Source organism: Vigna unguiculata, chromosome 5 (assembly GCF_037176805.1).
Source record: "Vigna unguiculata cultivar grain cowpea cultivar isolate G323 ecotype 2 chromosome 5, ASM3717680v1, whole genome shotgun sequence".
Taxonomy (NCBI): domain Eukaryota; kingdom Viridiplantae; phylum Streptophyta; class Magnoliopsida; order Fabales; family Fabaceae; genus Vigna; species Vigna unguiculata.
This window is the reverse complement of record NC_140796.1, coordinates 25058103-25071942: the sequence shown is the minus strand read 5'-3', so window position 1 is coordinate 25071942 and position 13840 is coordinate 25058103.

The following is a 13840-nucleotide window of genomic DNA, read 5'->3' as shown; positions in this document are numbered from 1 at the left end:
AATCATACTGTAATTTTTTTACTATAATTGTATAAATAAATTTTATTTACTACAATATAAAAATTTAATATAATTGCCATGAATATTTTTTTATCACTATCCAACATATATTTGAGTTCGAAAGATATAAGATCTATGTCAAAATTTTATTATTATGTTTGTTATTTGTTCTTTGCGTTATTTTGATCAAGTCATGTATTAGTGTATTTTATTAGTGTATAAAAAAAATTCATTAGAATTTAAAAAATTGAAGTAAACAAAATTTAAAATATATTTTAATTTTAATATTTGATTTTCTTTTTATTTTTTTAAAAATATTTTTAAATTTTATCAACTAGGTTTCATTAATGTTTGCAAATTTAATAAATGTTTGGTTCTCATGAAACTTTATTTGGTATTCTAGTCTAAAATGTAAACAATTATAATTTATTTCAAAGTATTTGATATCGAAGAAACAATTATCCTTCCAATATTGAATATTTGATAATATTATGTTTCCTTTACCATAATTTTTTATTATTTTATATAAATTAATTAAAATTAATATTGAAGTAGTAAGAAAACGGGTACAGGTATAGGTACGAGAATATACTCGTTATTCGGTGGGGATGGGGATGGGACAAAAGTTTCATATCTGCTGAGTTTGGGTATGGGGAAGGGTATGAATTTTTTCTACGGAGACGGGTATAGGATAATGAAACCCATCCTCGCCTCGCCACGTTGTCATCCCTAAAGGTTTCAACACACCCAAGTATAGAACCCCATCGTTAATGCTCTACACCCCAATTAAGAAAGCTTTGAAAAAAGAGTGGAAAGCCCAAAATTTGCACTTAAAAGCTAAGTAAAGCATTGCATTTAAACCCTTCCTAACGTTTGTTGTCCCTTCAAAGAAAAACCCATGTTTTAACACCTTAAAATATATGGCAATTTATTGAAGCATGTATAATCCCACACAAATGAATGAAATGTAAACCCCTGTAGAACAGAAGTCTCTCTTAAAGCACTAAAACCAAGGTATGGAAAAACTAGTAAAAAAAAGAAATTGCACCCCAAACATACTAGGTTATTCAATGTACCCCATTTGATTACACTAGCTACTAAAACTCTCGTTAGCCATTTCACGCACCCTAAGCTATCAACCCGTCCATGCACTATACACTACCTTAAATTACACCACCAAACCAATGTAACTTCTGCACCATAAAAGATAATTATATGCATGTTTTGGACTTTCAAACAAAACCACAAACCCTATGCTAGATTGTCTATGCACAAACATGCAACCTGCACCTACAAACATAACTACTGGAACTAAACTTGAAATGGTATAAAGTAGTATAAAAGTGATGAAAGTTACTATAACTCAATGTAAATGCAAAGAAGACCCATGTGAGACCTAAATACCACTCTTCACAACCATAATGTGACCCTCATGCACATATACAGTGAATAAATTAACGATTATGCTTATAAATGTCTTCCATAAAGCACCCAAACATGAGCCATGATTCATGCACACATGAAGAAACCACTCGGCTAACCAAGTTTCAAGAAGAGTTGGAAAGGGAAAAGAATCCCATGAAACTCATGCATCCAAACAAAACCACACCTAACAAACCAAGCCTAGAGATAATTGAAAGGAACCCAAGCCAAAGGAAAAACTGAGAACACCATTACAGAAACCCTAAGGGTTTTAGGATGCACGGATTTTGCTTTTCAAAATAGTGAAACCTGATTCACGGTCCAAGAAAACTTGCGCAAACTTCACACCAAATAGATCAACATATGACTATCCAACTCTAGGCATACAATTTACCTAACACATTATACGATAACGCTATGACCTCAACCATGTGGTTGCTCTAAAACAACACTAAACTAGAAACCAAATTGCAGGCCATGAGTCTTTCTTAAGCGTCGCACATGATCAAGTGTAAACATGAACAACAACAAAATATAAGAAAGAAAACAGGTCTAGCTTCATTCATCAAGCAACAAGAAAACAAGAGAAGAAAAACAAGATCAAGTTCCCCTACCTTGTGTAGAAGTTCCTCCAAGATTTACGTTTCTCCCGCAGTGATGAAGGATTATCTTATTCCTTTTTAAGATTATTGAATATGGTATGACTTGATTAAGAAAGCTAAGTGAAATCCCCACTGCACATTAAGATAGCAAGCTATCTAGATGTGAAGGTTCCTTTCACAAAGCTCAAGAGAAGAAGATGATGGATTGATTCAAAACAAAAAGGAAATGGAAAGCACATAAACCATAGAAAACCAAGAACAATTAAAGGAAGAAGAAAACATAAAATGGAAAGGAAAGGAATGGTAAAAATGTGAGAAGCACGCCACTACAAGGCTAGGCTAGAAGCCATGGCAACCTTGAAGATGAGTGGATGTGTGCCGCCACTTGCTATGCAAGATAAGGCTTAGAAGTATTCACTCCCAAGGGAGGAAACTCTCACAAATGGTTGAGACACAAGAGTGTTTTTACTTCAAAATGTTCAACCCTTTTACAAGTGGTAGATCACCCCTTAAATAGAAGAGTTTAGGGGCCTCTAAGAAAATAAAAGATACTTAAGGATGTCTCTACAAAAACCTAACTCTAGCTTCTAGAAACTAGGTCAAATAAGGTTACAAAAATGAGAGACAAAAGAGCTAACTATGGTGTGTGCAAGGATAATTTCGTTCTAGCACAAAAGGAGACAAAGAATGTGTCTCATATGTCTCCAAAAAGTGGCCAAAGTGTGCAAAAAACAAAGGAGACCAAAGGTACATAGGTACACTTGTTTTATGCCTTTTACTTTATGCTTTATGCCTTTGCTTTACTCTCTCCTCCAAATCATTTATGCTCCCCAATCACCATGTGCCACCTAGCATTGCTTTCTTACTCCTAATTAACCTACAAAGCAAATAAACATAGATTAGCATGTTGGCTTAAGTCAAGTCAACTATAGTCAACAAGTCAAACCTAGTCAAAGGTCAACAAGTCAACTAAAGTTGATTCAACTAAGTCAACTTAGGGAATCAAAAATAACAAATACAAATGAAAAGGATGAAGGATTAATGAACTTCCTTTCTAAACATGTTTAGTCTTCTTAAGCATGTGCCTTCATCCTTGGTTGGGGTCAATCCTTCATCACGCAGCCTCACCTTCACGGTTCATTACACACCTTTAAACAAACCCTATTTGCTTCTATAAAATACCTTAACAATCGTCTCCCTTCAATTATATAACCCTAACCTTAACTACTCTCCTCAGTTGAGATTCTCTTAACAAAATAAAATCATATATATCCTTTCAATATCTATGGCAACAACGTGACCTAATTTAACCAAAAAGCAATGAAGAGAGAGAAAAAAAAATTAATATCCATCTTAAGACTTTTTATGGTAATAGGACCCGAACCTTTAAACTTTTGCACACAAACGCATAAACCAACCACCAAACTAATTGCTTTCTCATTACCTAATACATATTAAAAATTTATAAACACGCGTATTCAATATTAAATATAATATTAATAATTAAAATAAATAAAATAATAATTAAAACTCAAATAATTATCTTATACTTGATAATTCAATTAAATAATTAATTTAAATAAATCAACAATCTTAATCAAGTCATCAATGTATTTCTTTTTATTCTATTTTTTTCAGATTTACTATTATAGCATTAGGTTGGTTGAAAAAATGAATTTAGTTGTAATACTTCATCCAAACCCTTACAAGCTTCATTGGCTCAATGAAGATGGGGATATACAGTTAAAAAGCAAGTGAAGGTACAATTCTCCATTGGAAAATACAAAAATGAAGTTTTGTGTGGTGAAATACCCATTGAGGCTTGTCATATTTTATTAGGAAGACCATGGCAATATGATATAAAATATTCCCATGATGATCTTACTAATGAAATAACCCTTCTCCACAAGGAAAAAAGTATGTGCTTTATCCTCTTTCACCTAATCAAGTGGTCAAAAGGGAAGAGGTAGAAAAAGAAAAAAGAAAAATCAAAACTCCCAAAAGGTAGTTAGTCAAAAGTCTGAGGTGTGGGAAAGTAGTGTTACTTTCCACAAGGTCATTCAACATGAAGCTCTTTTAATACAAAAATCTTTGGAAAATACTCTTCATTTTGAACAACCTTCATACCTCTTATTATGTCAAGGAACACTAACATTTCACATGTAGTGAGTCTATACCTAAGCCATTATCTCCTTCCATAACAATCTTTTAAAGAAATTTGATGATATATTTCCTAAAGAGGGACCCATTGGGCTTCCTCCTTTTAGAGGAATAGAGCATCAAATTGACCTTGTGCTTGGGGCTAGCCTACCTAATAGGCATGCCTATAGGACCAATCTACAAGGAACTAAATGTAAGATTTAAAGGACTTTCTTAGCCAAGAATGGGGGATTGAATTGGCAGTAACTGAAAATTAGGTTTAACTCAAATTTATAAAAAACCTTTACTTTAAATTAGATTAACCAACAAATTAGCATGCAAGCACTATTGGAACACACATTGTAAATCGATTGAGAACATAGTTAACAAATTAATTTCACTTAACAGATAGTCAGGCAGATAGACCAATGCAATTCAATATATTAAAACATCCATTCAACGGATTAAAATACTAGAAAATTATGTAGAAAACACAATTGATGATAAACTAAAAAATAACTTGCACAACCAATTAAGATTGATTCCAATCTTTATATTATATCAATTCACCAGAATACCACAAAAAGATTGATTGAACCAGCTTTCTTGAAACCTTTTATGATGTAGGATTATCTTGTTCCTTTGAGAAGATTAATGAATACGGTGATGATTGATTAAGAAAATCAAGGAAATCCCCACTAGACATTAATATAGCAAGCTATCTAGATGTGAAGGTTCCTTTCCAAAGTTCTATAGAGGAGAAGAATGGATTGATGGAAATTAAGAGCCAAAAGGAAAAACATACAATAGAGAAAAGAGAAACCGAGAAGAGTAATGAAAACTTAAAATGAAAAGTAAGGAAAGGGGAGGGATGGAGGATTCACGCCACTACAAGGCTAGGCTAGAAGAAGCCATGACAACCTTGAAGATGAGTGGTGCGCCACTTGCCAAGGAAGATAAGGCTTGAAAGAACTCCACTCCCTAAGGAGGAATGCTCTCACAAAAAGGTTGATACACAAAGGTGTTTAATTTCTCCAAAATGTTCAAGCCTTGTACAAGTGTTAGAGATCCCCTTAAATAGACAAGTCTAGGGGCCCCTTAGCAAAACAATAAAGTAGAAGAATTACAAAATAAACCTAGCATGTTCTAGAAGGTAGGTCAACATATGGTGCATATGGATGAATTCTCGACCAAGCCATCTAGGTGGCAAGTCTTCACGGCCAAGGCTCCGAAAGGAGGCTTCTAGAAGTTTCTAGAAGTCTTGGTGTCTAAGGCATGTGGGCCGCCCCCTTTCTAGATGCTTCTAGAAGGTCTTGCTCCTTCTCTCTCCTCCTTAATGCAACAAGTGTCACCTCTGTGGTCCCCCCCCCCTTTTTTATTCCTACAAAAGCAAATTAAGGTATATTAGCATGTTGGTTTGAGGTTAACTAATCTTAGGTAAACAAGTCAACCCTTAAGTCAAGGTCAACAAGTCAACTCAAATAGTCAATCACAACCAACTTCAAGAAATTGAAACTAGAGAAATGCAAAATAAAGATAAAGAGTATAATGCCTTCCCTTTTGTCATACTCCTAATGATCCTCCTAGGGTTGGCCTCCTTGGGACTTGATGAGGTGGTTACATCTTCATCATTTTATGAAAGAACAAATAAGAAGAGGAAGAATAAATAAATGCAAACATAAATTTTTTTTATTCACTCAAAACTGAGCTACATCTAGTTTGTCAAGGCAAGCTTAGCTTGACACTCTATTACATCAAAATTTTTAAAAAATCCACCAAGATTACACTTTTGAAAACGTGAAACTACACCCAAAGCCTTGAATCTCACAAGAATCTCAAAAAAGTACAACAAGACTGCCACCTGCAAATCTGGAATCACACCAAACAACACCCATGAACTTAAGAAATACCAAACCTTGGTGATGACTCTCCCTAGCCAACTAAACCTCTTTCTCTAAGTCTCTTACACCAAACAAAATGCTCGAAGATTGTAAAGAACATGATGTAGGTTCATTTTAGTTTTATGAAATATGTTTTTTGATGTGTTAAGAAAACTTAGAGAAAATCCCCACTGAACATTAAGATAGCCAAGTTATCTAGATGCGAAGGTTCGCTTCTAGAGGTTCTAAAGAAGGAAAGTGATGGTTTGATCAAAGAAACAAAAGAAAATAAGCATTATAACCACATAATCAAATGGAAAATGAAGCAAATAAAAGAAGTAAATGGAAGCAAAAAAGATGGAAATGGAGTAAGAGGACACACGACACTCTTAAGTGAAGACACAGAGGCCAAATTTTTCCTAGAGATGAGTGATTGATGCCACCACTTGATTTCTCTAGATAAGGCTAAAGGAGAGCCTCCTCTCCTTGGAGGAGAAGCTCATGGAAATGGTTGAACAACAAGAGTGTTTATACTTCAAAATGATAAGCCCTTTCACAAGTGCATGAGCACCCCTTATATATAGAGTTTTATAGGCCTCTAAGCAAAAACCACAACTTAAAAAGGGTACTTAACAAGTACAAAACCCTACACTCTAGAAAGTAGGTTAAATATAAAGCAATAAATGGAATAGAATGACAAGAAGGATTCATACGTAAACATGCTATACATAAAGCAAATTAAATCTAAAACACAAAGCTAACGAGTTCTAGCTCCCCTAACCTAGATTTCATTGCTAAAACTTGAATATTCTTGACTTTTTCCCTGCTCCCAATGGCTTGCCTTAGCTCTCTCCAATTAAGCCCTTATGCTTCAATCAATAGCACAAATTTCACTCTAAATTCTCTTTCCCTATTGTGCAGAACAATGGCAGCCTTCAACCTCTCTCTTTTCCTTCTAATTGGCCAATTACTAAGCCATAATGATGGGTTAATGGCTCAAAATGAAAATTCTTTCATTGATGGTGGTAATTACCAGTCAAGCACAATTATTAGATGGTTTTCCAGCCCCCCTTGATTACTAGGGTTTTTGGCTTTTCACATTCATGCCAAAAAGAATTTTGGCAAAAAGAAAGTTTAGTTTGAATCTACCAAGATTTGAACCCATCACCATGGCAATGTGAAGTCAATGCACAACGGTAAGACCCGGAAAAAATTAGAATAAAGGGAAACACATAGAAAAAAAATTGATGGATTATTTGAAATTGTGGATTTATTTTAAATTAAGTATTTTATTTAATTTTGATATATGATGAAATAATTAATTGATTGATTTAAGTTAAGTTAAGTGTTGTTTATTTATTTTAATTATTTTATGGAAATATTAAATATGGAATATAAATGTATATAAACAATTGGTGCTCTTTATGTCACGAGAATGCGTCTAGTTTAGTGGCTAGCGCTATGAATTGTGTGTGGAAGTACAAGGTTTCGATCACGGTAAGTTAAAAAAAGGACTTACGTTCTCTTATTTTATTTAACTAATTAATTATGGTGGATGGACAAGATAAGTTTATATTGTATTCGTTCACAATATATATATTGAGAAAGCTCATAGTCTGGTGGTTGTTGTGCGGGCTACTGGTGCGAAAGTATGTGTGTTTGAAACCTCTGCAGCCTATATTAGGTGTAATAATTATCTTATTTTTCTCTCTCTTCTTTCTGGTGGGGCCCATAAAACTTTTTCAAATTATTTTTTTCTCTCCTTCTCACGTTGATGCATGCAGTGCTTTTGAATAGATTCTCTCTCCTCCTTTAATGTTTAAAAAACGTGGCTACACCTGAAACTATATAACCAGCTTTAATTCGTTAAATATTCGTTGCTGCCATATAGTTTTAAGTGGATAAAAATGGTAAAAATCTTGTTTATCTTTTCCTCCCATATTCTCTCTTTAGTAGATAACCTAGGGTTAGGTTTGGGTTGATGATAAAACCCCTAGTTTTAGGTTTTTAAAGGGGAGAAAGAAGAGAAAACGGGAGGGAATGGAAGAGGAGCCGTGAAAAGTGAAGGTGGAAGCTGGGAGGAAAATGTTTGTGGAGTGTTGCAAAACCAGGTAGGGGAAGTTGACCTTTCTTCTTTTCTTTTTCGTTTGAAACTTGTTTGTTCTTGGTCTTTCTTCTTTCTTTATTCTTTGATTGTTTGATGAATAAATCCTTGAAGTGGTTGCTGTTAAATTGAATAGGTGCATGGTTGTGGGTTTGATTGTTGAAATTACGTGAGGAAGTGCATGGGTGTGAGTGGTCCTTTTGGGTTTCAAACCATACGTTAGGGGTTCAGTGCATGAATCATATGGGTTTAGGTTTGCTGTGTAAGGAGCATGAATTACGTGAGTTGTGGTTTTGTGCAGTTCGTTTTCTTTTTCCTTCACGCTGGTTGCTTCTTTCCAGGAATTTATTTTACGTGTAGGGGGAAGGATTCATGGGTCCAACAAGTTATTCTCTCTTTTTCCTTTGCTTTCACTAAGTTTCGGTTGTTCACATTTGTGGGATGGTTCGTTGCTTTCATCCATCTGCCATGATAGTTGTTCATGATATATTTTGATGGCCTTTTTGCATTGTTTTCATTTTGTTGTAGTACCTACAAGGATCCTCTTCATGATGTTTCTATAGAAATTATGTATGGCCCACATTGGGTTTTCTTAATTTTTGTTTATTCTCCAAAGACATGTGTACTTCCTTTCGTATGGTGCTACATGTGCTTTATTTTCATTCTTTAAAGCCTTGGATTGTTTTCTTTTTCACATGCACTTTCTGTCACGTAAAGTCATGGTTTGTGGTGAGAAATTGTGTAGTTTAGTGGTTCATGAGTATGCTCATGTAGTAGTTAGTGCAGGTGGGTGGTATCCGTGAGTTTTAATGCATGTGTGAGAGGTGTCAAGCATTGGTTGAGGGATGGGTGTATGTTTTTTCCTTGATTTTTTTTATGCACTTAGTGTTTGAAGCTTTCTAATTATAACGTGTGCAAGTTTCTTTTTCATTGCTTTTCTCTCTTTCTTCCTTTTTCCTTATTTCTTTCACGCAATTGTGAGTGGGTGCAGACCACCACACGTAAATGTGGTTCACAAAAATGTTGGTGGTGTGGGTAGCTCTTTGGTTTTCAAAACATGTTTCATACACCCTATTGTTATGAGATGACATGCATGAAGTTGTTTTCTTATTCTTTTTGGTTTTTTTTCCCGAAAGTTATTGTTTAGCATGATAATAAAATAATGCGATGGTACTATTTGGTTATCTATACTTATTAGTGTGACCTTGCTTAATTTGAATTACATATGTTTTCATGGGTTGCATGGTTATGAAGTTAAAATGGTCGTTGGAGGATAGTTACTTGTGTGTGATGTTATGCCTGTGTTAGAATGAATGTCATTAGTTGGGTTCGTTGTCTGAATGTTTTATTTGATAATTTGATGAGTTTATGTTATGGAGCTTTATTTCACATGCATGTTGCGGTGGTGAGTACTTTGTTGGCAATATGTAATTCTCATGTGTTGAATGTTAGGAGTGTTTTGCCTTGCTTGAAGATTTTTGGTGGAATTAAATGGTGTGTGAGGTTTTCCGTACCTAGAAACCCAATGGTGACTCCCTCACCTGTGTGAAGCAGTGGAAATGGGTCCTCTTCGCCTGTGTGAAGTAGTGGTAGAGGATTGGTTCGAGTGTTGTACCCTCTCACCTGTGTGAAGCAGTGAGGAGGGAAAAGATGTTTCACCTTATTTCGACTCGTTGCGAGTATAGTGCCCGATGTGCGATTGATCGACATTTTTACTCATAATTCCTTGAAGAATAAGGGAGACAGTATGGCTGCGATAGGTGGACACATCGAACCATTAGTTTCTAGGAAACTAGATGTTGTTGTGGGGTAAGAGGTCGCGGAAAATCAAAGCTTGATCATGATTACTATGTTCAGAATTCTAGATGGATTTAGGAGTGGTGTGATAAAACCAAAACTTGATTGTGATTGTAATGCTTAAGTGTTTTACTTGAATAAGATGTTTAGTATTACTTGTCATGTTTTATTTACGAAATTCTTTTATATATCATTGATTATGATTAGCTTACCCCTATTTGTTTGTTTGTGTGTTTGTTGTATGTGCGATGATCGTATAACATGTGTGTTATAGGGAGCAAATGATATTGTAGATAATTTTGACATGGAGTAGATTGAGGAGAGGCTGAGGTGGACTCATGATTTTTTATAATTTATTAGTTGTTTTAAATCAAATACCGAAGACTATAAAATTTCCTTTTGTTCAAAATTATTATTGGAAGTTCTTTTTTATAATTAACATTTTGAACTATGTAATTTAAATTAAATTATAAGTTTTTTTAGTACATTTTCAACAAAAATCTTTTTCCACTAAACAATGATAATTTTCTAACTTTCCATGACATCCTAAAATTGGGATGTTACAACAACCATTCAATCCATTCATGATTTGTGATAACTCCTACAAATCTAGTATTAATTTGAATGCGTCAACGACAGTGTTATCATTTTAGTTCTTATTATTATTTTTATTCTTTTGATTTGATTTTATTTTATTTATTTTTATCTTTTGTTTATCAATCCACCAACTGCGTACCTCTCTGCACGCAGCATCTCTCAAGTGTGAGCACGGAACATACCAACCTACCTCGCTCGTATCCCCACACGAGAGTAATAGGATATGAACCTCCCCGCTCATATCATCACGTGTTCATCACTAGTCATGAACCTACCCGCTCATGACAACATCAAGCATATCCCAGACTAGGACCAACACAACAAACCATGCAAAACATATCATAATGCACCCTGCCACTACACCATCGCCTAGCGCAGCCTAAGCGCCGCTAGGCAAAATGGTAGTACAGACCGCCTGGCGGTTCCACATCACCGCCGGGCATCACAACTTACAAGACATTCTTGTTTCACTATCGCCTGGAGATTCAGTCTACACCGCTAGGCGCTACACCAGTAATGTGACATTACTGGTTTTAGGTACTCTAATTCATTTCCTAGAATTCAACCATTTAATTCTCAAACATCCAGAAATCAACATACACATTAATATATTCCAAATTACAACATCACAACACATATGCATCTTTCATGTATAAGCACACATTCCTCTCTTTTATAATTCATATATACTTACCTCTTAAATCAATTCCAACACACACTTTATTTTCCCCATCTCATTTTCCAACCCTTTGCATGCTTACAATTCATATACCCCACAAAAGACACAATGAAAGTTATATACTTATTCTGCATGCCCTCATAATTCCATTACATTTAAAGTATGATTATCATGTTCCCATACTTTCCCAAAACCCGTCATGATAATGCAACACTCGGTCATAGTGATATCATCAATAATGGCCTTATTCCCACACTTATAACATCTTACATTCGCTAAAATATATAGGTTCATATATTCAACATGTCTCAGCAAGCACTACCAAAAACATATTCATCAATCATGCATATATATATATATATATATACACACACACACACACACACATTAACCAATCAAGGCCATACCAGCACTTGATCACACGTAATCATCCATTAGTAATCATACTATTAGGGAATTCAACAACCAATCATGAGTGACGTACATATCCCTCTTTAGGCATCCAATTCAAATCTCCACCGTTGAAAGTGAGGAAAAACATGTTGCGAAACACCTTCCAAAATTTCACCTAAATCGAACGGTTAACGGAGCGAGAAATGCAGTTTTACAAAAACTGCGCAGACTAGAAAAATCTGTGGCGCCTGGCGGCATGAAACTAGCGTCGGGAGGTTCCTATTCCGCGAAAAGTAGGAAAAACAGCGTTTTTCGTGAATCAGAGCACCATACCTCACTGGTATGGCGCCTGGCGGCCAAACCCAGAAATCCTCCTCTCACCTACGAACTTTATTCCAACCCCTACAATTCTGATTCCCTTCGATTTTAGACTCCATACTCACAGCTCAAGTGTTTAGGTTTGCAATTTATTTCATACAACTTCCAATTTCGTTCCGATTACAACACATAATAGTCCATACAATGCACACCCACCAATTTCCAAAAGTCACGATGACTCTTGTGCCAAACAACATAAACAACCAAGAACAGCTTCACACTGCCTAGCGGAAATACATGGCCCGCCATGTAAGATCTGAGAAAAATTAAATAATTAATTAAATAATTATTTAATAAGTGTAGGTAAGAGGGGCGTTTAAAGTATTTAATGCAGATAGCTGTGACGTGGAAAAGTTCTAGCTCAAGTGGTTAAGAGTACTTGATTGTGTGTGAGGACTTGGGTTTCAGTCCTATGTGTTCCATTTGTGTGTATTTAATTATGAATTTTTAAGTTATATATTTTAAAGAGTGATGTGATCGCATAACCTTAAAATCTAAGGAATTATCACAATTGTGATTTGGTTGAATTGGTTGCGCACTTGCTTTGTGATGGTAGGATTGTGAGTTCAAGCCTTGTTGAGAACTAAATAATTTCTCTTTTTGCCAATTTTTCCTTTGGCATGAATGTGAAAGGGTTAGAAACCTAGCAGCCCATAGAGAGGTAACCTAAGGGCTGGAAAACAGTTGGATAATTAAACATTGATTAGCCTTAATCTATTTTTTTATTATTAAAATTCGTTTAGGGGACTAAAGGGTAATTAGGAGAGAGTAATTGTGAGAGAGGAAATGAGATTAGAGGAAAGAGGCTGAGAGTTTAGTGTGAGGGTTTGGGCAGAGGTTTTCTGAGGCAATTGGCACGGTGTAGAGCAAGGAGTTGGAGTGAACATCATTGTTAGAGTGTAAGCAAAGGACAATGATGGTTTTTTTGGGTTAAAGTCACGTTCAATCCGAATTTGGAGCGAGGATCAAAGGTAAGGGGAGTTGTTTTCGTTGGTTTTGATCGTATTCATCATATTATGTGTTGTATGATCATAAGTGTATGAATCCTTCATCTGGTATGTGCTATTTTCGCGTTTTCTAGGATTCTGCCCAGAAACCGCCTAGCGGGTATGCATGTGCCGCCAGGCGGTTCATTGATTTGTGCTTGGTTCTGGTTTCTAGTTGATTGAACCGCCTGGCAGGGATTAACATCCGCTAGACGTCCCAACTATGCTAGCAGTTTCTGATTGATTCGCGTCTGATGCAGTGGCATTCAGACTTCTGATATTGATTTTGTGCATTAAAAGTGTAATCTTGTAGAATTGGGGTTTGGTGGTGCATGGGAATACTCTTCTAATTTGTCTTGAATAGAGTTTGATTGTTGGAATGGGTAGAATCATAAGTTAATTGTTAGGGTTCATGGTATGTACGAATTGAGGTTATAATGTCAAAGGAAACAGGGCAGTGAATTATGTGTGATACATCATATGATATTAAATGTGGAGCATAAGTTAAATTCTGGACATCTGGGCATATCACGGGTTCAGCAACCTGAACGATTTCTGATTTTTGATACACCGCCCGGCAGTGTCTAGCCTGCCACCAGGCGGCGACGGGGACAGTGGTATCACAGTTGTGGTTTCGGGGCTGGTTATATGCAAGAAGTTATGGGTGTTGTTAGAAATGGGAGAAGGACATAGTGCTGAATCATATATTTAAGTAAGTAAGTATAAGGTTGGGAAGGGGGTTGATGGTATGACTACGTGATGGGTTGTTGATAGACGTGTTAAGGAGAAGGAGAGAATAGGGTAACATTAGTTACTGGTTCAGATTTTGAAAGCCTAGTATTGTGTCTCTTTGCTGTTATATG